Source organism: Vicia villosa, linkage group LG3, assembly GCF_029867415.1.
Source record: "Vicia villosa cultivar HV-30 ecotype Madison, WI linkage group LG3, Vvil1.0, whole genome shotgun sequence".
Lineage (NCBI taxonomy): Eukaryota > Viridiplantae > Streptophyta > Magnoliopsida > Fabales > Fabaceae > Vicia > Vicia villosa.
Genome location: NC_081182.1, coordinates 130,041,908 through 130,069,720, shown reverse-complemented (window position 1 = coordinate 130,069,720; position 27,813 = coordinate 130,041,908). Strand labels below are relative to the sequence as shown.

At 38.6% G+C, this 27,813-nt stretch overlaps 1 non-coding gene across 1 annotated transcript; it reads left to right on the top strand.

Annotated features, from left to right (window-relative positions):
- The first annotated feature begins 24,981 nt into the window (after window positions 1–24,981).
- LOC131593759 (small nucleolar RNA R71) lies at window positions 24,982–25,088 on the top strand. The gene has a single exon (XR_009281140.1). It is a non-coding gene; the product is annotated as a small nucleolar RNA R71 (small nucleolar RNA).
- The last annotated feature ends 2,725 nt before the right edge of the window (window positions 25,089–27,813 follow it).

The window sequence follows — 27,813 nt, the reverse complement described above, 5'->3', positions numbered from 1 at the left end:
TCATGCCTACATATCCCTAGTGGAAGTCAGAGCTTAATGTAGTTCGGGGAACTAACTAGGGAAAATAATTGTTTTTTTTGGTGCCTTGCTTGAAGCTCAAGGTTGAAGCTTGGAATTAAATCTCTGTTTATAGTAAAGAGACATGAAATCATCTCTACAGAGAGGTATTTGTACTATTCTACCACAAACATTTTGAAAGAGTGACAGAATAACTGAATTCATTTCATTCAAGAGGGGGACCTTACTTGTGTGTGTGCAAGTATGCCAGTCAGATGCCTCTTAAATGAAAGAAAGATGCTCGTCCAAATTAGGGAAAGTGTACAAGTCTGGGGATGTGCCAGAGCATGTCTTTCAGAGTCCTAAATGGGAGACTTTGATTGAAATTGAAATTGAAATGTTTGTTTGTTTGAATGTGGTAGAGTAGTAAAAATATCTCTCTATAGAGATAAGCTATGTCTATCTATTGTATAAAAGATTTGAATTTAGCTGGCTTGTATGAGGCCCAAGCTTGAGGATTTTTGATTGATTAATTAATATTATTGACTCTGGGAGATGACTCCATTGAGGATTAATTACAGGGTATTTTAGTGTTCTGTACAAAGCCCTGAATTGAGGCTGACTCTATTTGGAGAGTGTTTATTTGATGGATTTTATTTGGTGTTCTGTACAAAGCCCAGAATTGAGGCTGACTCTACTGAGGGAGACTCTATTTATGTGCCTTGTACAAAGCCCAAGGTTGTGGCTAACTGTTGAGGATAATTGAATGAATGACTCTATTTTATGTGCCTTGTACAAAGCCCAAGGTTGTGGCTGACTCTAGCTAGGGAAAACATTATTTTCTGCCTTGTACAAAGCCCAAGGTTGTGGCGGACTCTTAAATAAATGAATTGAGTATGGATGACTATATGGGGAAAGATCCTAAGTGTTAGGAATCTTTGACACATGAAAGTATGGTTTATCTGCCTTGTACAAAGCCCAAGGTTGTGGCTACTGAATGATGAAGAACTCACTGGGGAGACTCTATTATCTGCCTTGTACAATGCCCAAGGTTGAGGCTGACTCTTGACAGGGGAGTTTTATTGTTTGGTGCCTTGTATGAAGCCCAAGGTTGAGGCTAACTGTTTTTGTTGGTTTTAACTCTACTGGAGATTAAAAAGACTGTTTTTCTTTGGAAGCTAACCCTTTCCAGGGATTTTGACTCAGCTGGTGAATTTGTCTATTAAAAGACTGACTTTTATCATGTTTTTGGAGGCTGACCCTTTCCAGGGGTTTTGACTCTTTTGGGGAAATTATCTCCTAAGAGAAATGAATCTTTATTTTTTTGACTTTTTATTAATTGACTTTGGAGGCTAACCCTTTCCAGGGGATTTTATAAAAATGAAGGAATGTGTGGAAGCTAACCCTTTCCAGGGATTTTATTTTAGACAGATGTTGGAGGCTAACCCTTTCCAGGGGATTTTGTTGAAATGAATGGCAGAAAGATTATCTAATGGAGACTTCTTGTTTAAAGCCCAAGATGAAGGCTGACTCAATGCTGAGGATGATCAAACATGGATCCTAGACTCTGCTAAGGAAGATTGATGAAGATAAGGGTGACAGAGACTATCCATGTCTCTCATACCAAAAGGTGTACTCAATGCAAAATTGAGACAAACTTAGCTTGTTTAAAGTATGGTTTAAATTGGAAGAAACTCACCAGGGTAGGCTAAAAGGTGACTAAAGACCTGTTCCTATGTTTATAAGAAACCTGATGGGTCCTTGTATACAAGCTCAAGAGGAAGCTGGAAATGCTTTTAAGAAGCCTGTGGGTCCTTGTACAAAGCCCAAGAGGAGGCTAATCGAGGGTCCTTGTTATAGCACAAGAGAAAGCTATGTAGTTTTGAACTTATTTTGGCTCTAAGCAAATGGGTAAGAGGTTTCACCGGGAATAATTCCTCTTTGGGTGGATGTGTCCTATTATTTGGATTCTAAGGTTTTTACCAAGATGTTTCACCGGGAATAATTCATCTTGGGGGTTTGAACTACAGATCTCTAATTAGGAAAGAGCCTTCACCGGGAAGACATTCTCAATCCTAGGCCATATTCCTATAATATATATATAGTTTAACTGTCCTAAGGTTTATACTCAAACGTAGTTCTAAACAAATATATGTACAGTTTATATTTGACAGTAATTTAAATAAAGACTGTAAATTGAAAGCTTGTAAAGCCTAACCTGGATGGAGTGGAGGCCTTTGAAGAAGTATGTACAGAGCCTTACCAGTAATTGATGGATAACAGTTGAATATATAGGATAAACAGTTAATGGTTTTTGAAAACAGAAGAAGTGAAGATGGACAAAGGTCACATAGGTATCTGAAGAGTTTCACCGGGAATAATGCCCTTCAAATACCAGAAGAATGTTTTGAAAACTGAAAGAAGATTTTGAAAATACAGTTTTGAAAACAAGCTAAGAAGAGAAGGTTTTTGGGACTTACACTCTATTAGAGGCCCAGTACTTTACAGTACTGGTGTAAAAGCAATTGAAAATGATTTTGAATGATACAAGGTTTTGTTGTTTGAAAACCCTAATCATTTGATTTATTTGGAGATTTGAAAACAGTTTTGAGAATTGACAAAAGTCAACTTAATTAAAGTAAAAATAAAGATTTTTTACTTAATTAAGACCTAAACAATTAGGGTTTTATCATAAACTTTATTTACAAAATGATTAGGTTGAAACAAAGTGAATATATGTATTTAAAGTATTTAAGAAAACACTTAAAACATACTATTTTAAACCTAATAAAAATATATGAAATAAATAATATTTTTATGATTTTTTTGATTATTCACAAAATAGGTATATTAAATGATAAGTGTGTGAAAAATGAAGTGAAAATAAATTAATTTGATAGGTTAAATAAATATGTGAAGTTTTGTAAGAAAATGAAAGAAATTGTGTGTAAAAAAATAGTTTTGGCCCTTGGAGGGTTTGAACCCACGCCCTCTAGGCCACACACTCAAAACAAACACCACTGAGCCAACGCGCGTGTGGTGATAGTGACTTGCCTTCATTTGGTTATGTTTCAAAACAAGTTGCAAATCCTTGAAAAATAAAAGAATCAAAAAGTCTGGGGCGAGGGGGATTCGAACCCCAGACTTGAGGCATGATGATACTAAGGGCGTATGGGAGGCCACTAGGGCAAGTTTGTTCAGTCGTTAAGGGAATGCCTATCATTAAAAATAAAACAAACTTTGCTCAGAGATTTGAAAAATGGCGCCACCCTCCATCTTCGTCTTCAACCTCAAGCTCCATCAATTCAAATTTCTGAACTCTCTTAACTCTCAACCATTTGCAATGATGTAAGCATGAAACTTGCTCTAAATTCACTCACGATTCTAAATATGTAACTAACATGAATTAATATTAACTACATCTAACTAATTTACCAGAAATCGTGAAGAACCCTAAAATTTCAAAATCAAATTAAATGACTATACTGCAAGATAAATGGATGATGATAGAGGGTTTTCAATCCTCTGATGATGCTGAACAAGATAGAATCGAGCTATTTCACAAAGAGTACTTAAATTAGAGAAGTGAGGTTCAGGAACTTACCTCTGAAAATGGAGGTCGTGAGGATGATTGAGAGCACCTGGGCTTGAATGAATGATCTCAATAGCTTCCCTGAGACTCAATGATGCTAACTGAATGCTTGTTGGAGCTTGAATCCTCCTGAATTGCTCTATGGTCCTCCCTCGATTTCAGCTTCAAGTGAACATGGAGGGTGTTGATTCTTGAGTTACAGATGAGCTGCAGCCATCTGGTTAGCTTCACTATGACCTGAGGAATGTGCCTGGATGATTGGCTTGGCTCAGAACCTCCTGAATTACTCCATGGACCTCCAACTGCAAATGCTCCAAAGTGAGAGCAACAATGGTGTTCCTCCACTTACAGAAGTGATCCAGGTGCTTGGATCACCTCAAATGACCTCCCTTGAGATGTTAGAATGCTTACTTTCCAAAGATGAGCTCTGGTTTGAAGAAAACGATTCTTCTTGCCAAAGAACTTTGAAAAACAATAAGCATGAGAAGAGAAAGAGAAAGCAAGGAATTGAGTTGCTTTGGTGTCGTTTCTGAATGAGAATGAGGCCTCTATTTATAGGGAATTGGTTCAGAGTAATTGATCATAGTAAGCTTGCTTAATGAGGTGAGTTTGGTTTCTTAGCCATGAAGAAAGTTTGAAAATATCCCAAATGCAATGATGCATTTTCGGGCTAGCTTCCCCAACCATTGATCTTGCATGATCTTAGGGAACATTTCTGATTCAGAGGAGAGTTCTAATTGGCTTAGAGCAAGATTCCTTGATGATTCACCATTTGCCATAAATTCAAAAATGCAATCATTACATAATCACATGCCTTTGTTTTTGGGAATCTTCTCTAATCCTTATGCAATGATGAATTTGAATGTATGGCATGTCTTCAGATGTATTAGAGGTCGTGTAGCATCATTTAGTGAAGCAAAATGCACAAAATTGCAAAGTTTCAAATTGTACATGACCTATAATTTCACTTCATGAGGCCAACTTTGAACAAGCATAACTCCTAGCTCAAATTGAATTTGGAGAAGGTTGAACACAATTTGGAAAGCCCTAAACATCTACTTCAAATCATTAGTTTATGTCTTCTTCAGAATCATTTGGGAAATTTGTGAAAAATGAGCCCAAAGTTGGATGAAAACTAGGTTAAAACACTTAGAAAAATTTCTAAGTGTTTATGACCTAAACTTCAAAATTTCCAAAACTTCATAAATGGTTGATCTTTTGAAAAAAGTTCCTTTGTAAGATGTTGTTTTATTTTGCAAGATCTAAAACTTTCATGTTGGAAGTTTTTTGAGTTGTGTAGGTGAAATTTTGAGTTCTCACCATGCCTTCAAAAACCCTAATTCCCGACTTTTCGCTCCTTGATGAATTTCTTTGAATTTCTTTGGTCAAATGACTTTGACATCCATATATTGATGATATTGATCTTTGAAAGTCATTTTTTGACCAAAAACCTTAAAAGTCAATGATGATCCTTCACAGTTGACTTTTTCCTGACAAAGTGAATTTTTGGGCTTTTGTGTAGAAACAAGATCTTTTCCTCAAATGAATGATGTAAATGGATTATATTGAGGTAGTAGAGATTCTTGAATCATGTCTTGAGTTTTGGATTCATGCCCTGATTAAAAGTCAACTATCTTGGTGAATTAGGTCAAAACCCTAATTTGTCGACCATGTGAAAATAATGACTGTAGACTTTGAATTGAAGTGTGATGTCCAGTAGATCTTGTAATATGAGTTATTTGAAGATGATTGATGTCTTTGAATGGTTCCCTGAGGCTTTTTAGGGTTTCCCAAAAGTGATCCCTGATTTTAGTCCTTGATAGGCTCAAAACCCTAGTCTGGTGACCTGAGTAAACCTGTACTCATATGACTGGATGTCTAATCAATCATAGATGAGAAAAGTGAAGTCTTTGAGCCTCATGATTGTATTAGGGACTAATCCTTGTATTGATTGATCCTTTGCCTGAGCTTTCTTGTCTTTGAGCATCCTCGATTGGATACCAGATGGAGAAGTGACTGCTCTGGGAACTTGTCTTGACCTGATGAAAAATCCTGAAGATATGCCATCTCAGGGGGGTCAAAAATTAGGGTATGACATACTCGTAATCAATATTCCATCCAGTTGGAACGATATCTTCCAAAGAGGTTTTTGAACTTTCAGGAGCGGAGTATTTCACCATGTAGTCGAATTTTCCGCTTGGTTCTCCTAATGTATCCCAAGTCTCTTCGGGGATAGGAGGAACTTCTTCTGATGAACCATGACTTCTGGTGGTGAAGCTATTTGTAACTTCGTCATTGCTTGGTCGAGTCTTACTTTCAGATCCCTTAGTCGGATAACAGCAAGGTGATTCAGACTCTGATAGGGATTTGTACCCTGCTTTGTTAAGATAGGATAGCCATTCCTCTTCATCGGTGTTTTCCGTACCGATGGTATTGACTGTTTGTTGAACAGGTTGAAGAAAACCTCCGCTGCGGAAAGTTTCTTGAATTGGGAGAACTACCTCAATTCCTGGAATAGTCTTGGACGATGTTGGAAAGAATCTAACTCCTGTTCTGTTCTTATTGTTGGTAGGAATATTAATGTGCCCCCAACCACTGGTAGTGCCATCCTTTACAACTTGGATTGCATCTTTGTATGAAGAAATAGATGTTGCTTTCTCCTTTCCTTTGTCCAAGGAAAGTGCTTGGAATTTAGTTCCAACAACTTCTTTTGGTTCTATATCGGAGAATGATGACAGGTTGCTGACGATCAGAGCTCGTTCTCCACATACGGATACCAATTTGTCATTTCTTATGAACTTCAGTTTCTGATGAAGTGTTGAAGTAATTGCCCCAGCCTCATGAATCCATGGGCGACCTAGCAAACAACTGTATTGTGCTGGAATATCCATGACTTGGAAAGTGATTTTGAACGTATGAGGTCCAATAGTTATGGGAAGATCCACTTCTCCAAAAACTGACTTCCTTGATCCATCAAATGCTTTGATGATGACATGACTTTTTCTTAGAGGGTAATCTTCGAAGGATAATCTTGACAATGTTGATTTCGGCATGACGTTCAGAGAGGATCCGTTGTCTATTAGGACTCCTGTGAGTATATCACCCATGCAGCCAACTGAGATGTGAAGTGGAAGATTGTGGTCCACTCTTTCTTCAGGAAGATCTTCATCACAGAAACTTAGGCTAGTTCCCGCAGAGATGTTGGCAACGATGTTGTTGAATTGGCTTATTGTAACGCCAGGTTCTACAAAAGCTTGTTCCAAAACTTTCTGTAGAGCTTCCCTATGAGCTTCAGAACTCAATAGCAGGGAAAGAACAGAAATCCTAGACGGAGTATGTAGTAATTGATCTACAATGTTGTATTCACTCCTCTGGATTAACTTCAAGATTTCATCATTTCCTTTCGCTTGAACAGCATTGGTCGGATGATTGTCTTGCCTATGTGGTACTTCCTCCGAAGGTTTCTCCACATTTTCTGTTGTTCTGTTGAAGACTCGTCCACTTCTGGTGACTCGACTAACATCAGCAATGTTGACAACAGACGGTAATGGTATTTCCTTACCATTTTAAATGTATGTAGCATTGTACTTGTATGGTATAGCCTTGCTGGACTCATACGGTACAGGACCTGGTAAGTAGATGACTAACGGAGCAATTGCTGTCTTCCTGTTGTCGTACTTGACTTGCATTGGTTCAACTTGATTAATTTGAGGAGATACGGTAAAGACTTCATCATCTTCTCTGTTGGCAAGAACAGTAATGGTATTGTCATCCATCAGCTTTTGAATGTCGTTGCGAACATGCAAACATCCTTGTGAATTTCTTCGACAAATTCTGCATCTACTGTAAGGATGGAAATCCGTTCCAAAGTAGGCAAGTCCATTTAAAGTTTTATGGAACCTAACTACCGATCCTTCGAGATCTTCAACTTTGTAGATTTTGTATTCTCCTGGACATCCTTGAACCATGTTGATGTCATGTTCAGTTCTGACTCGGATATGTTGAATCCATCCTAAGTCCATTTGTTCTTGTAATGCAGCTTGAACTACGGCACATCCTTGATTATTCTTTGGACAAATATCGCATGTGAAGTAGTTGTGAGGTGGTACATGGCCGTACCCGGCTTGTTTAGCATGCATCTTGACAAGATTTTCCCCTATCTGACGAATGTCGTAGATTTGAATGACGTTAGGGTGTTGATCTATCAGATTTACTGAAGCTTCTTTATGCTGCGGCAAAGGATTTTCTTGGACGTTTGGACTAGTATCTTTGAAGGATAGCATTCCGCTCTTCACTAATCGTTGGACGTCAATCTTGAAAGAGAAACAGTTCTCAATATTGTGACCTGGTGCCTCCTGATGATAGGGACAAGATTGGTCAGCCTTATACCATGGTGAGGAACTGTTTGTAGGATTTGGAGGACTCCTTGTCTGAATGAGTCCTTTCGCCAGTAATGTTGGAAACAATTCCGCATACGGCATTGGTACGGGGTCAAAGGCAGGATACCTTGGAGCCCGATTGTTGTAATTTGGAGGTCGAACCTGCTGCTGAGGTTGCTGCGACCTTTGTTGAATTTGTTGTTGCAAGACCTGAGGTTGATAAGCTGGCGCTGAGTTAACAACCGGAGTTATTGCTGCAACTTGAGGTTGAAATTTCTTCTTGATTTTGTGCAAGACATTGCTGACATCTTGATCCTTTTTCTTCTGGAAAGAACTTCCATACTTCCTTGGACCAATAGAAGATTCTGGTTCTTTGTTCAAGCGTCCTTCTCGAACTGCTTCTTCTAAACGTACACCCATGTTTACCATCTCGGTAAAGTCACTTGGTGCACTTGAAACCATTCGTCCGTAGTAGAATGGACTCAAAGTTTTGAGATAGATTTTTGTCATTTCTTTCTCTTCAAGTGGTGGACAAATTTGAGCAGCAACTTCACGCCATCTCTGAGCGTATTCCTTGAAGCTTTCTCTATCCTTTTGAGTCATGGCCCGGAGTTGATCTCTGTTGGGAGCCATATCCAGATTGTACTTATACTGTTTGACGAAGGCCTCTCCGAGGTCTCGAAAAGTACGAATCTCTGAATTGTCCAAGTTCATGTACCATTTGAGTGCAGCACCTGTCAGGCTGTCTTGAAAATAATGAATGAGTAATTGTTGATTATCAGTCTGAGTTGACATTCTTCGAGCGTACATTACGAGGTGACTTTGTGGGCATGAATTCCCTTTGTACTTCTCGAAATCTGGTACTTTGAATTTGTGAGGAATCTTAACATTTGGATCTAGACAGAGGTCTGCAGCATTCTTTCCAAATAGATCTTGTCCTCGAAGAGTCTTGAGTTCCTTCTGCATTTGCAGAAATTGTTCCTGGAACTCGTCCAATCTTTCATACACGCCAGCGTCCTCACTAGGAGCATGATGATATACTTGTCCGCCCTGTGGAGGAAAAGTATGCATAATGGGCTGTGGAGAAGCCATGACAGCAGATCTTGGAATCCCAGCATTCTATTGTGTGAAACCCATTGCCGTTGCTCTTGGAACTTCAATTTCCAGAGGTTTGTAACCCTCCGGTGGTTGAATCTCCATTGTAGCTCTTGGAACTTCAGAAACTGGGGGTATATACCCTTCTGGAATAAAGTTATACGGCATGCCCCAAGGTCGGTTGGGTGGCATGGCATACTGAGGAATAGGAGTAGAAACAATCTCGGAAACCACAGTCCTTTGTGGTTCTTCTGGCATTGGTCGATTCTGTGCAACTACCAGGGCTTCTACCATACTATTGAGTCTTTCAAAAGCACCTTTGAGAGTAGTAACCTCTTCTCTGAGTTCTCCATTCTCTTGCTCAAAGTCATCCATTCTTTTCTTGCGACTTGAACGAGTGTTGTATGGATGAGACAGCTTGAAAGTCTTGGTTAACCTCCTTCTCCTCCTCTCTTTCTAGAGAAAGGAAAGTGACTATTAGATCCGCGACAATTCTCGTGCCAGTGCGTACGACTAAAGCGATGTATGATATGCAATTAAGTTAATATTTTTCAAGGAAACACCATCAAACTTTTATTAATTAAGCGAAAACGCCGTTTTTTACACACTTTGAAAAAGAAATACAAAGAAACTGAGAGAAAGGACTCTAAAACTTTGACGAAGAGCCGACTTCACATTCTAACATCTTCTTCTGTTTCTTGAGCTGAGCGTTCTCTGACGTGAGTTGATCGATGATCCAGGAAGCAGGAGGGATATGATGAGAAAGTGACGATTGTGTCACTTGTCGATCGAGTACTTCAAGTAACTCATCCTTCCTTCTTAGGATGTTTTGAATCTCAACATTTTCCGTGTTGACGATTCAATACTTGTTCCTCCAAGCATTCCTTTCTTGGCATACCTTGTTTAATGCCGCTTGTAGTTTTTCAACATCGGTGGAGAAAAGGTAAATTGGTTCCCTTAGGGGAATGGGTTCTTGATGTTGATATGGCATCCTGAGCTTGAATGCTCTGACGCGTACCCATTGAAGGTAAGGATCCAGGGAGATGCAAAGATGTTTTCCTAACAATCTTCTCCCTTTGCTGTGAACAAGACGCCAGGCTTGGACAATTTCCTTTTTCAGCATGTTGCCATGATCGTCGATGTTCTTGAAGAACAGACCCTCCAATTGGATGTTACTTGGAATGTTTTTCATGGGATAGCCGTATTGCCGACGGGCTAAAGCTGGATTGTAACTGATTCCTCCCTTAGTTCCAATAAGGGGTATGTTGGGAAAACTTCCGCAACTGAAGATGATCTTGGTTTCGTCGTTGTCAGGACTACACCATTCAATGTCCGTATGAGTGAGGGATATGATTTTATGGGACCAGTAAAGGCCTTCCCTCATGTTCCAGAAAGTGCTAGACTTCGGTAGGTGCGAAACGAACCATTCGTATAACAACGGTACGCAGCATGTGATTAATCCTCCTCGCCGTAGGTTTCTTGAATGCACAGAGTGATAAGCATCCGCAAGCAAGGTTGGAACTGGATTTCCAATTAAGAAGATCTTAATTGCGTTGATGCTGACGAAATCGTTAATGTTAGGGAACAAAAACAATCCGTAGATAAGCAAAGCCAAGATTTCCTCAAAAGCACTCATATCTTGGATGCTGACGAAGTACCGAGCTTGATCAAACAGGAATTTGGAGGGCAATCCTTGAATTCCTCCTCTACTCACCATATGAGTTCTGATGTCGACTACGTTCAAAGGAGTAGTTGCAGCGATGATAATGTCGTCAGGATTCTTTTCCAAACCGGAGTACGGATCTTGCGCGTACACGGGTATTCCAATCAGACGAGAGTACTCTTCCAACGTAGGCATGAGCTGATAATCTGGAAAGGTGAAGCAGTGATATGTTGGATCGTAAAACTGTACCAAGGTGGGAAGGATCCCATCCACAATGTTGGTATTGAGCAAAGGCAGAAGTTTTCCATACTTCTCCTTGAAAGCCTGGGGGTTAACCACCAGTTTTCCGAGCTTTCCCAGTTCCTCGACCTGGGGAATCTTGAAGGTGTATTTCCTAGCTCTCTTTCTCCCATAATCCATGGTATAGATCCTTAAGTCCTTTCTCCGTTTCTCTCTTTCTATGAAGTTCAAAACATTCGTTATTTAGTTTCCTTGAAAAACGAATCGAAAAGACTCTTTGGTTTTTAGTTGTTATTAATGAATGATGCATGAATGCATGAATGCACACACAAGAGTTTTTAAACAAACATGGCGTTGAAGGGTATAGTGGTCATGAAGTCAAAACGCAAACCTCGCCCCAATGGTAAACTAAGGATAAGGATTTTTGTACCTGTAGAACGGGTTCTAGGGGTCTCAGAGTTTTTGCTCAACCTTAAAGATACGTTAATTGGTATCTATAAGAGAGTTTTCTCTGAGTGTAGTATCTGCGTGACAATTACTTCCGTAATCACCGCTCTACGTCCTAAAAAAGGTTTTAAGTGGGGTTAATGTGTTTCTAGGTCCTCCTGGTACAAATCAGTCTCGGAATGCATTGGCGCAGTTAATCACAACCAGCCAGGCAAATCCCAAGAGTAGACTTGGAAACCAAGATTAGAGGGTCTTCACCGGGAAGACATCCTCCATCCTATCTTATGTTGCACTCAAATCCGGGTATAGGATTTCTCACCACAAGGGGGAATCAAGCCCTTTCCCGATACAGAATAAACAAAATAAACAAATATAAATGCAGCAAACACATGAAATGACACAGAGGTTAGGCAGGACCTCTCTTGTTTGAGGGGGAATTTGGCATCCCTAATTCCTCATTGGGGCTGGACCAGCAACAGGTCAACCATTGGTTTGGATGAAAAACCAAGGTTTTTAACACTTATATCCCCAGCAGAGTCGCCGTTTCACTTGGGAGGACGGCACGCTAGACCCTTCACGCGAAATTTGGAAGGAGAATGCGCCCGTGGCGGGATGAATTTTATTTCAGTTCTTCCTACGATATCACACGAACTTTCTTATTTGTCCTACGAGTAGGAAAGGGAAAAAAAGATCTCAACTAAACCCTAGGAGTTTGCTAAGTGTGGGGATTTACACCTAGACTAGAAATTCTGGAGTCCGGGAGGTCGGTTATACATAGGGAAGTGTTTAAGCACCCTACATATCTGTAGTACTCTACAGGAACCTTCTCTGTGTCTATATGTGTTTGTGCTGCTAATGATTATTGGGAAAGTTTCTCCTTTGTATTAGGAGAAGGAATTGAATTGAATAAAAGAAAGACAGACAGACTGACTGACTATTTTTGGTATTTTATTAGCTCGCTGAGATTCCTTGTGAACCTCATGCCTACATATCCCTAATGGAAGTCAGAGCTTAATGTAGTTCGGGGAACTAATTGATTATTAATTATTTTTGGGTGCCTTGCTTGAAGCTCAAGGTTGAAGCTTGAATTAAATCTTTGTTTACAGTAAAGAGACATGAAGTCATCTTTATAGAGAGGTATTTCTACTATTCCACCACAAACATTAAAAGAGTGACAGAATAACTGAATTCATTTCATTCAAGAGGGGGACCTTACTTGTGTATGTGCAAGTATACCAGTCAAATGCCTCTTAAATGAAAGAAAGATGCTCATCCAAATTAGGGAAAGTTACCACATGTCTGGGTTTTACTGCCAGCTCATGCCTTTCAAAATCCTAAATGGGAGACTTGATTAAAATGAAATGTAATGTTTGTTTGTTTGAATATGGTGAGATAGAGGAAAGATCTCTCTATAGAGATAAGCTATGTCTATCTACTGTATAAAAGATTTGATTTTTAACTGGCTTGTATGAGGCCCAAGCTTGAGGCTTTTTGATTGATTGATTATTATTATGACTCTGGGAGAAAACTCCACTAGGGATTAATTTACAAGGGATTTTTATGTTCTGTACAAAGCCCAGAATTGAGGCTGACTCTACTTAGGGAAAATCTATTTTGATGGGTTTTATTTGGTGTTCTGTACAAAGCCCAGAATTGAGGCTGACTCTAACTAGGGGAAATATTATTTTCTGCCTTGTATGAAGCCCAAGGTTGTGGCGGACTCTTAAATGAACTGAGTATGGATGACTCTATGGGAAAAGGTCCTAGATGTTAGGAGTCTTTGACACATGAAATATGGTTTATCTGCCTTGTACAAAGCCCAAGGTTGTGGCTACTGAACAATGAAGGACTCACTAGGGGAGACTCTATTATCTGCCTTGCACAATGCCCAAGGTTGAGGCTGACTACTAACAGGGGAGTTTTATTGTTTTGGTGCCTTGTATGAAGCCCAAGGTTGAGGCTAACTGTTTTTGTTGGATTTTGACTCTATTGAAGGATTATTTATTAAAAGACTGATTTTTGGAAGCTAACCCTTTCCAGGGGTTTTGACTCAGCTGGAGAAATTGTCTGTTAAAAGACTGATTTTTGTCATGTTTTTGTGAGGCTGACCCTTTCCAGGGGTTTTGACTCTTTTGGGGAAATTATCTCCTAAGAGAAATGAATCTTTGGTTTTTGAAGAAGTGATTTTGGAGGCTAACCCTTTCCAAGGGTTTTTATTAAGATGAAAGAATGTGATTTGGAGGCTAACCCTTTCCAGGGGTTTTGTTAAAATGAATGGCAGAAAGATTATCTAGTGGAGACTTCTTGTTTAAAGCCCAAGATGAAGGCTGACACTTGTTGAGGATAAGCAAACATGAATCCTAGACTCTGCTAAGGAAAATTGATGAAGATAAGGGTGACAGAGACTGTCCATGTCTCTCATTCCAAAAGGTGTACTCAATGTAAAATTGAGACAAACTTAGCTTGTTTTAAAGTCTGGTTTAAATTGGAAGAAACTCACACGGGTATGTTAAAAGGTGACTAAAGACCTGTTCCTATGTTTATAAGAAACCTGGTGGGTCCTTGTATACAAGCTCAAGAGGAAGCTGGAAATGCTTTTAAGAAGCCTGTGGGTCCTTGTACAAAGCCCAGGAGGAGGCTAATCGAGGGTCATCGAGGGTCCTTGTTATAGCACAAGAGAAAGCTATGTAGTTTTGAACTTATTTTGGCTCTAAGCAAATGGGTAAGAGGTTTCACCGGGAATAATTCCTCTTTGGGTGGATGTGTCCTATTTTTGGATTCTAAGGTTTTTACCAAGATGTTTCACCGGGAATAATTCATCTTGGGGGTTTGAACTACAGATCTCTAATTAGGAAAGAGCCTTCACCGGGAAGACATTCTCAATCCTAGGCCATATTCCTATAATATATATATAGTTTAACTGTCCTAGGGTTTATACTCAAACATGGTTCTAAACTAATATATGCACAGTTTATATTTGACAGTAATTTAAATAAAGACTGTAAATTGAAAGCTTGTAAAGCCTAACCTGGATGGAGTGGAGGCCTTTGAAGAAGTATGTACAAAGCCGTACCAGTAATTGATGGATAACAGTTGAATATATATATGATAAACAGTTAATGGTTTTTGAAAACAGCAGAAGTGAAGATGGACAAAGGTCACATAGGTATCTGAAGAGTTTCACCGGGAATAATGCCCTTCAAATACCAGAAGAATGCTTTGAAAACAGAAAGGAGATTTTGAAAATACAGTTTTGTAAAACAAACTATGAAAAGAAAAAAAGGTGTTGGGTCTTACACTCTAATAGAGGCCCACTTAAAAAAATGATTTACTATTTATGAGAAACAGTTGAAAATGATTGAAATGATATAAGGTTTTGTTGTTTGAAAACCTTAATCATCTGTTTGATCAGAGATTGAAAACAGTTTTGCAAATTGACAAAAGTCAACTTAATTAAGGCAAAGATGAAATCTATACCTAATTAAGACCTAAATAATTAGGGTTTTATCATAAAATTATTCACAAAGTAATTAGGTTAAAACAAAATGAAAATATATATTTTAAAGTATTTAAGAAAACATTTAAAACATACTATTTTAAACCTAATTAAAATACATGAAATAAATAATATTTTTATGATTTTTTTGATTATTCATAAAATAGGTATATTAAATAACAAGTGTGTGTAAAATGAGGTGAAAATGGATATTTTTGATAGGTTAAATAATTGTGTGAAGTTTGTGAATAAAACAAAGAAAAATAGTGGTAAAAAATTGGGTTTGTCTCCTCCAAGGTTTGAACACACGCCTTTTAAGTCACCAGCTCAAAATAACACCACTGAGCCAACGCGCGCTTGGTGATTATAACACACATCCAGTTCATTATATTTTCAAACAAGTGGTAAATCATGGAAAAATAAAAGAAACAAAAAGTCTGGGGCGAGGGGGATTCGAACCCCAGACTTGAGGCATGAGGAGACTAAGGGCGTATGTGAGGCCACTAGGGCAAACGATGAATTCGTTTATAAAACGCATACCATTCAAAATAAAATAAACCTAGCCCATGGATTTGAATTTTGCGCGCCACCATAGTCATCTTCTTCCTCGAGCTCAAAGATTTTCAAATTTCTAACTCTCTGGTTTCTCAACTAAATGGCATGATGTAAACATCAATCTTGCTCTAAATTTCCTCACGAACCCAGATATGTAACTAACATTTATCTATATTAACTATAGCTACCTAATTTCTCAGAGAACTCTAAGAACACATGAACCCTAAATTTTAAATTAAATGACAAACAAGATGAATAAATGAATGATGATAGAGGGTTTTCAATCCTCTGATGATGCTGAACAAGATAGAATCGAGCTTTATCACAAAGAGTACTTAAATTAAAGAGATAGAGTTCAGAAACTTACCTCTGAAAATGGAGGTCGTGAGGATGATAGAGAGCACCTGGGCTTGTATGAATGATCCCAAAAGCTTCCTTGGGACTCAGTGATGCTAACTGAATGCTTATTGTAACTTCAATTCTCCTGAATTGCTCTATGGACCTCCCTCGATTTGAGCTTCAAGTGGACATGGAGAGTGATGAATCTTGAGTTACAGATGAGTGGCAGCCATCTGAACACCTTCACTATGACCTGAGGAACACGTCTGGATGCTTGGCTTTGTTGGAAACCTTCTGAATTGCTCTATGGACCTCCAACTGCAACAGCTCCAAAGTGAGAGCAACAATGGCGTTCTTCCACTTACAGAAGTGATCCAGGTGCTTTGATCACCTCAAATGAACCCCTTTGAGATGTTAGAATGCTTACTTTCCAAAGATAAGCTCTGGTTTGAAGAAAACGATTCTTCTTGCCAAAGAACTTTGAAAAACCATAAGCATGAGAAGAGAAAGAGAAAGCAAAGAATATGGTTGCTTTGGTGTGTTTTCTGAATGAGAAAGAGCCCTCTATTTATGACCTAAAACTTCAAAATTCCCAAATCTCTTAAATGATTGATCTTTTGAAAAAAGTTCCATTGTAAGATGTTGTTTTATTTTGCAAGATCTACAACTTTCATGTTGGAAGTTTTTTGAGTTGTGTAGGTGAAATTTTGAGTTCCCACAATGCCCTCAAAAACCCTAATTCCCGACTTTTTGCTCCTTGAAGATTCTTCTTGAATTTCTTTGGTCAAATGACTTTAATATCCATATATTGATGATATTGATCCTTGAAAGTCATGGTTTGACCAAAAATCTTAAAAGTCGAAGGTGATCCCATACAGTTGACTTTTTCCAGATAAGGTGAGATTTTGGACTTTTGTGTGGAATTAAGATCTTCTCCTCAAATGAGTGATGTAAATGGGTTATATTGAGGTAGCAGAGGTTCTTGAATCATGTCTTGAGTTTTGGATCCATGCCCTGATTAAAAGTCAACTATCCAGATGAATTAGGTTAAAAAACCCTAATTGTCGACCAGATGAAATTGGTGACTGTGGATCTTGAATTGAGGTGTGATGTCCAGTGGATCTTATTGTATGGATCATTTGAAGATGATTGAAGTCTTTAATAGATGTCCTGGAGCTTTTTAGGGTTTCCCAAAGGTGATCCCTGATTTCAGTCCTTGATAGGCTCAAAAACCCTAGTCTAGTGACCTGAGTAAATCTGTACTCAGAGGAATGGGTGTCTAATCAATCATAGGTGAAAAAAAATGAAGCTCTTGAGTCCTATGATTATGTTAGAGACTAATCCTTCTACTGATTGATCCTTTGCCTGAGTTTTCTTGTCTTTGAACATCCTTGATTAAATGCCAAATGAAGAAGTGACTGCTCTGGGTACTTGCTTTGACCTGATGAAAATCCTGAAGATATGTCATCTCAGGGGGGTCAAAAATTAGGGTATGACAGTTACCGGTTAAGAGTGGTTGATCAGAAGGAGTGTCGTAGTGGAAAGAGCTTAAGAACTCTAGGACGAGCGGCTCATAAGTGGGTACGGGTTCGGTACAGAGATGGTGTAGGCTAGATTTTGTGAGTAAACGGGTGACACCATCTATTAGACCCAAAGTTTCTAAACATTCATTGTTCACGAATTTCGTGGGGACAACTGAACGTTCGTAAAAGGCAAGATATGTGGTTCGTTGAGCGTTGTCGTCTTCCTCTCGAAAGATAATATGTTCAAGGTTAGGAGGAGGTCTCTCAGGGCGTACACTTCGGATGAATGAACGCGGAGGCATCGTGTGTTTGGAAGGAGATAGTGTGGAGAGTAGAAGAATAGGAATTGGTTTGAAGGTTGTGAAGAAAACGAATGATGGTGGTATGGTTTTATAGTGAGGTTTGAAAGTGGTGGAGTAAATATAGAATTGAAAGGAATTTATGGTGGTGTTTGAAGTTTGAATGGAATGGAAGAATGGGAAATGATGTAGAGTTAAAGAGGTGGGGATGGAGGATGAATGTGGTTCATGGTGTTTAAATGGAAGGAATTATGGGGAGAAGGAATGCTAGGGAACAGACCCTGGATACGGACGTCTCCTGTCCCTTGCATGCAGAGATGTGGTCCCAGAGAGGTGTAGACGTGCGTCTCCTAGCCTAGGGAGGTGGTTGTCTCGCATGCACAATTTTGGACAAGTTCTGACAGGTACAATAAAGTAATGAATAATAGTTCAGAACAGTGTCATGGTTTAATACTATAAACAGCAAAAATAATGGTGACCAGGCTGAGTATATTATATGCATTCATAAATATATAGCAGTTAATAGCAGCATAATGGTATAACATAGTAGCAGTAATGAATAAAAATAATGCATTTCAAATTAAAACTGGTACTGAGTGTGAATAGAAGCAGAATGTAAAAATGCAGAAAATTAAAATCTAAACTAGGAATTGGAAATTGCTAAAACTAGAAATAAAATCTAGTATCCTAAAAGTCAACATCTAGCCACGTCTGTTGTTGTGCACATTAGAATAAATGTGTTTGAAGACTTCGTCGAATTGGGCATTGACAGTGTCGATGAAATTGAAGAAGTGCATTTGTAGAGTGTGTAACTCGTTGCGCATATGCTGAACTTCATGTTGTAATGCATCTATCGCTTGGCCTTGTATGTTCGGATTATGAGCATGCTCGATCCTCGGAAGAGCATTTCTTGGGGCTACTGATTCAGCGGATGCAGCAGGTTGTTGTTGTTCAGGCTCGACATCAGTCATATCTTCAGATTGAACTTCTTGTGAACCAGTGGGAGTCTCAGGCTCATACTCAGGAATGGGTTCATCTTCAGGTAGAGGCTCATATTCAGGCACATTATCATCCTCAGGCATAGGTTCATATTCAGGCTCGGGATCATCTTCGGGCATAGGTCCATACTCATAGTATCCAGGAGGAGTGTCAGGTTCAGAGTCTGGTTCTACTACGTACATGTCATCATCTAAATGTTCATAGGCTTGTGGGGTTTCTGGAGATGACTCTCTTTCAGGAATCTGATCATAGTAAAGCCAATTAGCAGGGTTGTGCACACTCGTCCTTGGATTCGGTAAGGTGAACTGATCTAGTACTTTGTTATCAATGAGTAAATCAAACTGATTAGGACCAAGGTTTCCAATGATACCTCGATTAAAGCAGAAGCGAGTGTTCATAGAGTTGTAGGAACTAAAAGGTGTCAATCTAAGCAGTGGTGTTCTCAGACCTATAGCATTTGCAATCATAGTGACGAATCCGCCGATCAGAATAGGTGAAACTTCGTCTTGCGTGATGCGCTCGAAGTTTGCTAGCATAAATGTGATAGAATTGACCGGACGATTCTGAGAGGTACAGAACATGATGAATAACTCTTCTCTGGAAACTTCAGTGACATTTTCGGGTTTACCGAAGATGTAGTGAGCGATGATCTTATACAGGTATCTGAAGGCAGGGTTATAAATGTTCTCGGATTGAAACTCGAACTCCTCAGGGTTATCGTTACCAGTAATCTTACCCCAGAATTTTTCCAACTCCCAATAAGCAAGACTTTCCTCAGCAACAGTGGTGTAAGCATCCGATCCATGAGGGATTTCTAACATTTCAGCAAAATCACGAACACAAAACTGATATTCTAATCCAAAAAGTCGAAAAAGGATAATTCCTTTCCTCAATCCTTGTCCACAGTTAGGCAGGTAGGTCAACGAGCTCAAGAATTCCAGAGTGAGCTTTCGATAGGTATTAAACTTGCGGAACAGGTGAGAACCGGTCCAACCGATTTGGTTCAGCAAATACATGACGCTTTCTTCGATACCTAATCTTATCATAGTCGGGTGGTGAGGATAGCGAGTCAAATCCATCTGTCTCTCAGCTAGCTTAGCATATCTCGCTTCTTGTCATCTACCACGGAAAACAACTTCCATATTGTCGACTTCTTGCATCTTGATGAGTTGGTAACTAAATAAGCCTATAAGTCGAAAAGTATGAAAGTTAGTTAGAAATATGCTAGTGTTTTTAAAAGGAAAATTAAAAAGAAAATTAAAAAGATGTAACAAATTATAATAATAATTATAATTATAAAAAGGAGAGATTTTTATAATTTAAAATAGCGGTTATAATTATGATAATTGTCATAAGAGGTAGAAAAGGCATAAAAACAAAAAATAGAAAATTAAAATAATTCAAAATAAAATAAAATATTTTAAATAATTAGATAAGAATAAGAAAAATAAAAATGTGGGTTGTCTCCCACCAAGCGCTTTGTTTTATGTCGTAAGCTTGACGATTTAAATGAAAATCATTTTTCCGAATGAGCGGGCAGCTCGTCAAGTTTTAAAATTTGAATATTTTCATCGTGTTCGAGATGATGGTAATACTTAAGACGTTGCCCATTTACGACAAAAGGTTCGACAGTTTCTCCTTTAATTTCTATCGCTCCGCTCGGAAGTATGTTAGTAATTTCGAATGGACCAGACCATCTATATCGTAACTTTCCAGGAAACAATTTCAGTCTAGAATTAAATAACAGTACTTTATCGCCTATGCTAAAAATTTTCCTAGATATACGCTTGTCGTGCCATTTTTTCGTTCTTTCTTTATAGATTTTGGCGTTTTCGTAAGCGTCTTGTCTAAGTTCGTCTAATTCGTTTATGTCTAGAATTCGTTTCTCACCAGCAGTAGTGTAATTTAAATTTAAATTCTTAATGGCCCAATAGGCTTTATGTTCTAATTCTACCAGAAGGTGATATGATTTTCCATAAACGAGTTTGAATGGGGTGGTTCCAATTGGAGTCTTGAAAGCTGTTCTATAAGCCCATCAAGCTTCATTTAACTTGGATGACCAATCCTTTCTAGATATAGCAACAGTTTTCTCCAATATTTGCTTTATTTCTAGGTTAGAGACTTCCACTTGTCCGCTTGTTTGTGGGTGGTATGGTGTAGCTATTCGATGATTCACTCCATATTTTCGAAGGAGTTTTTCAAGGATTCTCGAAATGAAATGAGATCCACCATCGCTAATTACCAGTCTTGGTACACCGAACCTAGGAAAGATAACGTTTTTAAAGATTTTGATCACTACTCGTGTGTCGTTTATAGGAGAAGGGATAGCTTCTATCCATTTCGAAACGTAATCGACAGCGACGAGTATATATTTATTTCCGAATGATGATGGAAACAGACCCATAAAGTCTATGCTCCAGACGTCAAATATTTCTACTTCTAGGATGCCTTTTTGAGGCATTTCGTCACGTCTCGAGATATTTCCAGTTCGTTGGCATCTATCACAGTTTAATACGGCAAAGTAAACGTCTTTCCATAGGTTGGGCCAAAAGAGAGCAGATTGGAGGATTTTGGCGCATGTTTTAGATGTGTTATGGTGTCCTCCACAAGGGGCTGAATGGCAATGTGTTATTATACTTCCTATTTCTTCCTCAGGTACACAACTTCTAAAGATTCCATCGGGGCCTCTTTTGAAAAGGAGGGGGTCGTCCCAATAGTAGTGTTTGAGGTCATGGAAGAATTTCTTCTTCTGTTGGTAGCTTAGATCAGGGGGGAGTACACCAGCGGCTAAGTAATTTACGAAATCCGCATACCAAGGTGTGGCAGAGCGGGCTAAAGCTACTTCTACGAAGTTGTTGGATTCAATGGTTGGATGGTATGGTTCTATTTCATTAGCTTCCAACTGAGCGATGAGTCTTTCGTAAGGGAAATCATCATCGATTGGTACTTGTTCGGGTTTCAGATTTTCGAGTCGAGAGAGATGATCTGCTACGACATTTTCGGTTCCCTTTTTATCTTTAATTTCTAAATCGAATTCTTGTAATAAAAGGATCCATCTTAACAATCTAGGCTTGGCATCTTTCTTAGTTAGAAGGTACCTAATAGCAGCGTGGTCAGTGTATATGATGATTTTGGCTCCTACAAGGTAGAAACGGAATTTATCTAACGCGAATACGACAGCTAATAGTTCCTTTTCTGTCGTGGCGTAGTTCATTTGGGCTTCGTCTAGGGTTCTACTCGCATAGTATATGACATGGAGTTTCTTATCTTTTCATTGGCCTAGAACAGCTCCTATAGCATAATCGCTTGCGTCGCACGTTATTTCGAAAGGTTCACTCCAGTCGGGAGGTTGCATAATCGGCGCGGAGATTAATGCTTGTTTAAGTGTTCGAAATGCTTCAGCGCATTTGTCATCAATGATGAATTCGGCATCTTTCATCAGTAATTCAGTTAAGGGCTTGGTTATTTTAGAGAAATCTTTAATAAAACGTCGGTAAAAACCGGCGTGTCCTAGAAAGCTTCTTATTTCTCTAACTGTTTTAGGCGGTTGAAGGTTTTCAATAATTTCAATTTTCGCTTTATCCACCTCGATTCCTCTATCGGATACGATGTGTCCAAGTACGATTCCTTGTCGAACCATGAAATGGCATTTTTCCCAATTGGGTACCAGGTTGACGCTTACACATCGTTTGAGCACTAATTCAAGGGTTTTCTAAGCATGTTTCAAAACTTCCTCCACAAACAGAGAAGTCGTCCATAAAGACTTCCATTATCCCATCCAGGAAATCGGCGAATATTGCCATCATGCATCTCTAGAAGGTTGCGGGTGCATTGCAAAGTCCGAAAGGCATTCGTCTATAAGCGAACGTACCATAAGGACATGTAAATGTGGTCTTTTCTTGGTCGTCAGGGTGAATAGGAATTTGGAAAAATCCGGAGTATCAATCCAGATAAAAGAAATGTGAGTGTTTGGCCAGGCGTTCGAGCATTTGATCTATGAATGGTAAAGGGAAATGATCCTTGCGAGTGGCTTTGTTTAGCTTCCTATTGTTAATGCACATTCTCCATCCAGTTTGGGTACGTTGTGCTACAGATTCGCCTTTTGCGTTAGTGATTACGGTAACTCCTCCTTTCTTAGGTACCACATGCACAGGACTAACCCATTTACTATCAGATATTGGATATATGATTCCGGCTTCTAATAGTTTTTGAATTTCCTTTTTAACAACATCGCTCATGATGGGATTGATTCGTCTTTAATGCTCCCTAGAGGTTTTGCAATCTTCTTCGAGCATAATGCGATGCATACAGAGGGAAGGACTTATTCCTTTCAGATCTGATATGTTATATCCTAGAGCGGTTGGGTATTTTCTTAGGACAGTGAGTAGTTTTTCGGTTTCGGTTTGTCCTAAATCGGCATTAACTATGACAGGTCGGTTAAGTTCTTCGTCTAGGAATTCGTACCTTAGGTCAGTAGGTAGTGTTTTAAGTTCTATAGCAGGTTTCTTAGGTCCAGGTATAGGATCAGGAGTTAATGCGAGACATTCACTTAGGTGGTTATCTTGATATTCCCCACGCCAGTTGTCGTCTTCAAAAATAGGCGGTATAGGAATTCTTAGGATCTCGGTTTCCTTATGTGGTTCGGATTTTATTTCATCCACACACTCATCGATGATATCAGCAGAGCAGCATGTGTCAACTATAGAAGGTGCTTTCAGGAATTGAGAAAGAATGAATTCAATCTTCTCTTCTCCGACTTCGAAGGTAATCTTTCCTCGTTTAACGTCTATAATTGCACCAGCGGTTGCTAAGAATGGTCTTCCTAATATGATTGGAATGTTAGAATCTTCTTTGATATCCATTATGATGAAGTCAGTTGGGATGTAGAATTGGCCTACACGCATAGGGATATTTTCTAACATTCCTACAGGGTATTTAACTGAACGGTCAGCTAATTGAAGAGACATTCTCGTTGTTTTAAGCTCACCCAAGTTTAGTTTCTTACAGGTTGAAAGAGGCATCAAACTAACACTGGCTCCTAAGTCGCACAAGGATTTTTCTATAATAGTCTTTCCTATTACACAGGGTATGGAAAAACTACCAGGATCTTTTAGTTTGGGAGGCATGTTGTTTTGGATGATAGCACTACATTCAGCGGTAAGCGTTACAGTTTCGTTATCCTCGAGTTTCTTTTTGTTTGATAGAATTTCTTTTAATAATTTAGCGTACGAAGGCATCTGAGTTATAGCTTCTGTGAAAGGTATGGTTATGTTTAATTGTTTTAGAAGTTCTACAAATTTTTTAAATTGCGCTTCGGTTTTAGATTTAGCTAATCTCTGAGGGTAAGGAATTGGTGGCTTATAAGGTGGTGGTGGAACGTAAGGTTTTTCTTTTTCAGGTTCCACTTCGGTGTTGTTCTCATTTGTTTTAGCAGTTTGATCATCAGTTGATGTCTTTTTGGTTTCCTTTGGCTCTTGTTGTGACATGGGTGCGTTTTGAGTTCTAGGATCGATAGGTCCATCGTAGTTCGTTCCACTTTGCAGTGTAATCGTGTTTGCATGTCCTTTAGGATTAGGTTTTGGTTGAGCAGGAAACGTGCCAGCAGGGGCGGCAGTGGTTGCTTGTTGTTGAGCTACTTGTGAGATTTGTCTTTCTAACATTTTGTTATGTGTAGCTAAAGCATCTACTTTGTTTGATAATTGTTTTAGTTGCTCACTATTATGGATGTTTTGATTTAGGAAGTCTTTATTGGTTTGTTGTTGGGAAGCTATAAAGTTTTCCATCATGATTTCTAGATTCGACTTCCTAGGGGCGTTTTGAGCAGCTACAAGCGCTTTTTGATAGCCAGGTGGGACAGCAGGTGCTTGTCCAGGCGCGTACAACGCATTGTTGTTCTTATACGAAAAGTTTGGGTGGTTCTTCCATCCAGGGTTGTACGTGTTAGAATAAGGGTTTCCTTGAGCGTAGTTTACTTGATCAGATGGGATACCAGTCAAGAGTTGACATTCGGCAACGCTGTGTCCAATTAACCCACAAATTTTGCAGTTAGGAGCTACAGCAGCCGCAGTGGCTGAAGGAGTGATGGTTAAGTTTTCGATCTTTTAAGTTAACGCGTCTACTTTAGCGTTAACGCGGTCTATACCACTTACTTCGTACATTCCTCCTTTGGTTTGGGTTTTCTCTAGAGCAGCTCTTTCTCCTCCCCATTGATAATGGTTTTGTGCCATGTTTTCTATGAGGTTGTATGCCTCATCATGGGGTTCGTCCATTAGTGCTCCGCCAGCAGCGGCATGTATAGTCATTTTAGTGTTATAAAGTAGACCACCATAGAAAGCATGGATGATCAGCCATGGTTCGAGTCCATGATGAGGGCATAGTCTAAGCATGTCCTTGTATCGTTCCCAAGCTTCGAAGAGTGATTCGTTATCTTTTTGGGTAAATCCGTTGATTTGACCTCTTAGCATAGCAGTTTTGCTAGGCGGGAAATATCTAGCTAAGAATACTCTCTTCAGTTCGTCCCATGTAGTTATGGAATTAGAAGGCAGGGATTGAAGCCACGCTCTAGCTCTATCTCTCAAGGAGAAAGGAAAGAGGCGTAATCAAATAGCTTCAGAACTAACATTGTTAGCTTTGACAGTGTCGACATATTGCACGAACACGGATAAATGGAGGTTAGGATCGTCTGTAGGGCTTCCAGAGAATTGGTTATGTTGAACATCTTGTACCAACGAAGGTTTCAGTTCGAAATTGTTCGCCTCAATCACAGGTGGTGCGATACTTGAGTGCAGTTCAGCGTGTGAAGGAGCGGCATAGTCTCTAAGAGGATGAATAGCAGTCATCTCTAACTTCGGGGTAATTTGATTAATTTGATCAGTAAAGATCAATTCCTGATTAATCGGAATTGGTGCTACTTCGGGAAGATTGCGAGCTCGATGTTTGACGTTAATAAAACGTTCGATCTCGTTAATTCGTTGTATTAAATCTCCTCCTTGTGAACGAGTATTTGGCATACAATCGTTCAAAAAGAAAGGAAAGAATTACCCTAGTCTCTACGGTGTAACAGTGAGTTACGATATCGACTTAAATAGCCCCCGGCAACGGCGCCAAAAACTTGATCGCGACTTTAAGTGTCTATAAATCTGATGACTGCAAGTGCACAGTCGTATCGTGTAGTTTTAAAAGATATCGAATCCACAGGGACTATGAATCGATCTACCGTTATCTAAGGTTACTATGTAAAGTTAAGGCTACTAATATTTTTGATTGTTTCTAAGGGAAAGTGATTGTGAATTCTAAGAAATATAATAATAGACGGATATCAGTATGTATTTCGTTTAACTTAGGTGATCCGAAGGTCCATTGGCTAATGCATTAATTCGATTAAAAATCTTTATTAATTCTATTGATTAAAAGTCCTCCTCTCAAACTCTCGCTCTGTTGATTTAGACTACTCTCCTAACTCGTAATGTACGCTCTCACCATCCCATTAGATTTAGAAAAGCTTTTTGGAAACAACATAGTTAATAAAATGCTTGTTTTATGAAGTCGTTATCTACTTAAATCTCCTAATCTCAAACTCTCGCTCTGTTGACTCGGATCATGCTAATATCCCTAACGTACGCTTTCACCATCCCGTGTCGGGTTTAAAAACACTTTTTGAAAATAAATAAGTTCTAATTAGTTTTAATACGCTTTCGCCATCCTTAAAACTAATGTCCTATGTCTACTATCAAGTTAAAGATTTCAAACTTTCTCTCTATTGATTTCAACTTTTGACCGTCTTAAGACCTCAAACTTTCGCTTTATTGATTTTAAGACTTACTAATTAAATTAGACATACAAACCAAAAACAAGTGATATTTAATAAAACATAATTTAGCCAATTTATTTCGGATCCCACGGTTAACTTATTCTACATACCGATATCTTAATTAATTAGCCAGACATATTAATACGGTTAAACATGCATAAATTAATTTGATTCATAATAAAAGGCATGTTAAATGGCATACAATATATCATGCAATAATAATATAAATAAAGGCGGTAAATAATAAACCTAAAATAAAATTAATCTGAAATGAATTGAATCTTGAAGTACTCGAACTTCCACCACAAGTTGGCTGAATCGTTCTTCGGAAATTATTTGGCAGGAATTAAAACAAGGAAGGTAAAAATAAATCTAACGTAAGGCTAGATCTATAAAAGTTTCACAACAATTTCCGGTGTAGAAATTGTTGTGAGAAAATGAAAGCAGTTAAATGAAAGGCAGGAAAATAAATGCTTGAAGAGTAAATTCGGCAGCACTTCGTTAGCAGAAATTCGGACCCTTTACACTGAAGTATCAGCCTCTATTTATAGCTGAGGGTCTGCAGTTGGAATGCGTGAAAAGAGGCAGTTGGAATGCGTGAAAAGAGGGAGTTCTTGACCTGAAAAGTTGCACAAAGAAAAGAAATTTTTAGTGCATGAGTGATCTAACGACAAACCTCGTAGACCCCGATTTAAGGCACAAGTTAACCATGGTTAATAAAACAATAAAAACCAAATTAATTAATTATTGGTTTTCAACCTAATTAATTAAATTGGCAAAAAACAAATTTTCGATTAAATTGTCTCACCCTAATAAGTATTTTAATCAATTAATAAAAAGATTAAACTAATTAAACAACTAAATTAAATTAATCATTTAGTTATTTAAATCAAATAAAAATTATTATTAATAATTAAATCCAATTAATCATTTAATTATAAAATAAATGTTATTAAAAATACAATGATTATAATTTTATAAAAAACAAGGAAAAAAAGAAATAAAGAAAAAGAAAACAAATAAAACAATTATGTAATAAAATAAGAAAAGAAAAAAAATTAGGAAATACTCAGCTTTGATTAGGTGTGGCAAGGCTTTGCGTGTCCATGATGCACCTTCAGCTCCGGATGCGTTGGATCAATCAATCTGGAGATCTGATGGCGTTAGAGAGGTGGGTGTATCGTACGTGAGTGAAGGAGAAACACTGGATCTGCAAATAGGTTTAGATAAAGTAAATATTATAAAAGTTATGTAAGAGGCAGGGATCGAACCCCTGCCCTTGCATGCTAAACGCTTTAGGCCACACGCTAACCACCAGGGCATGTTTATTTTGATGTCAGTTGAGTAACACGCATGGGACATAAACCAACGAATAAAAG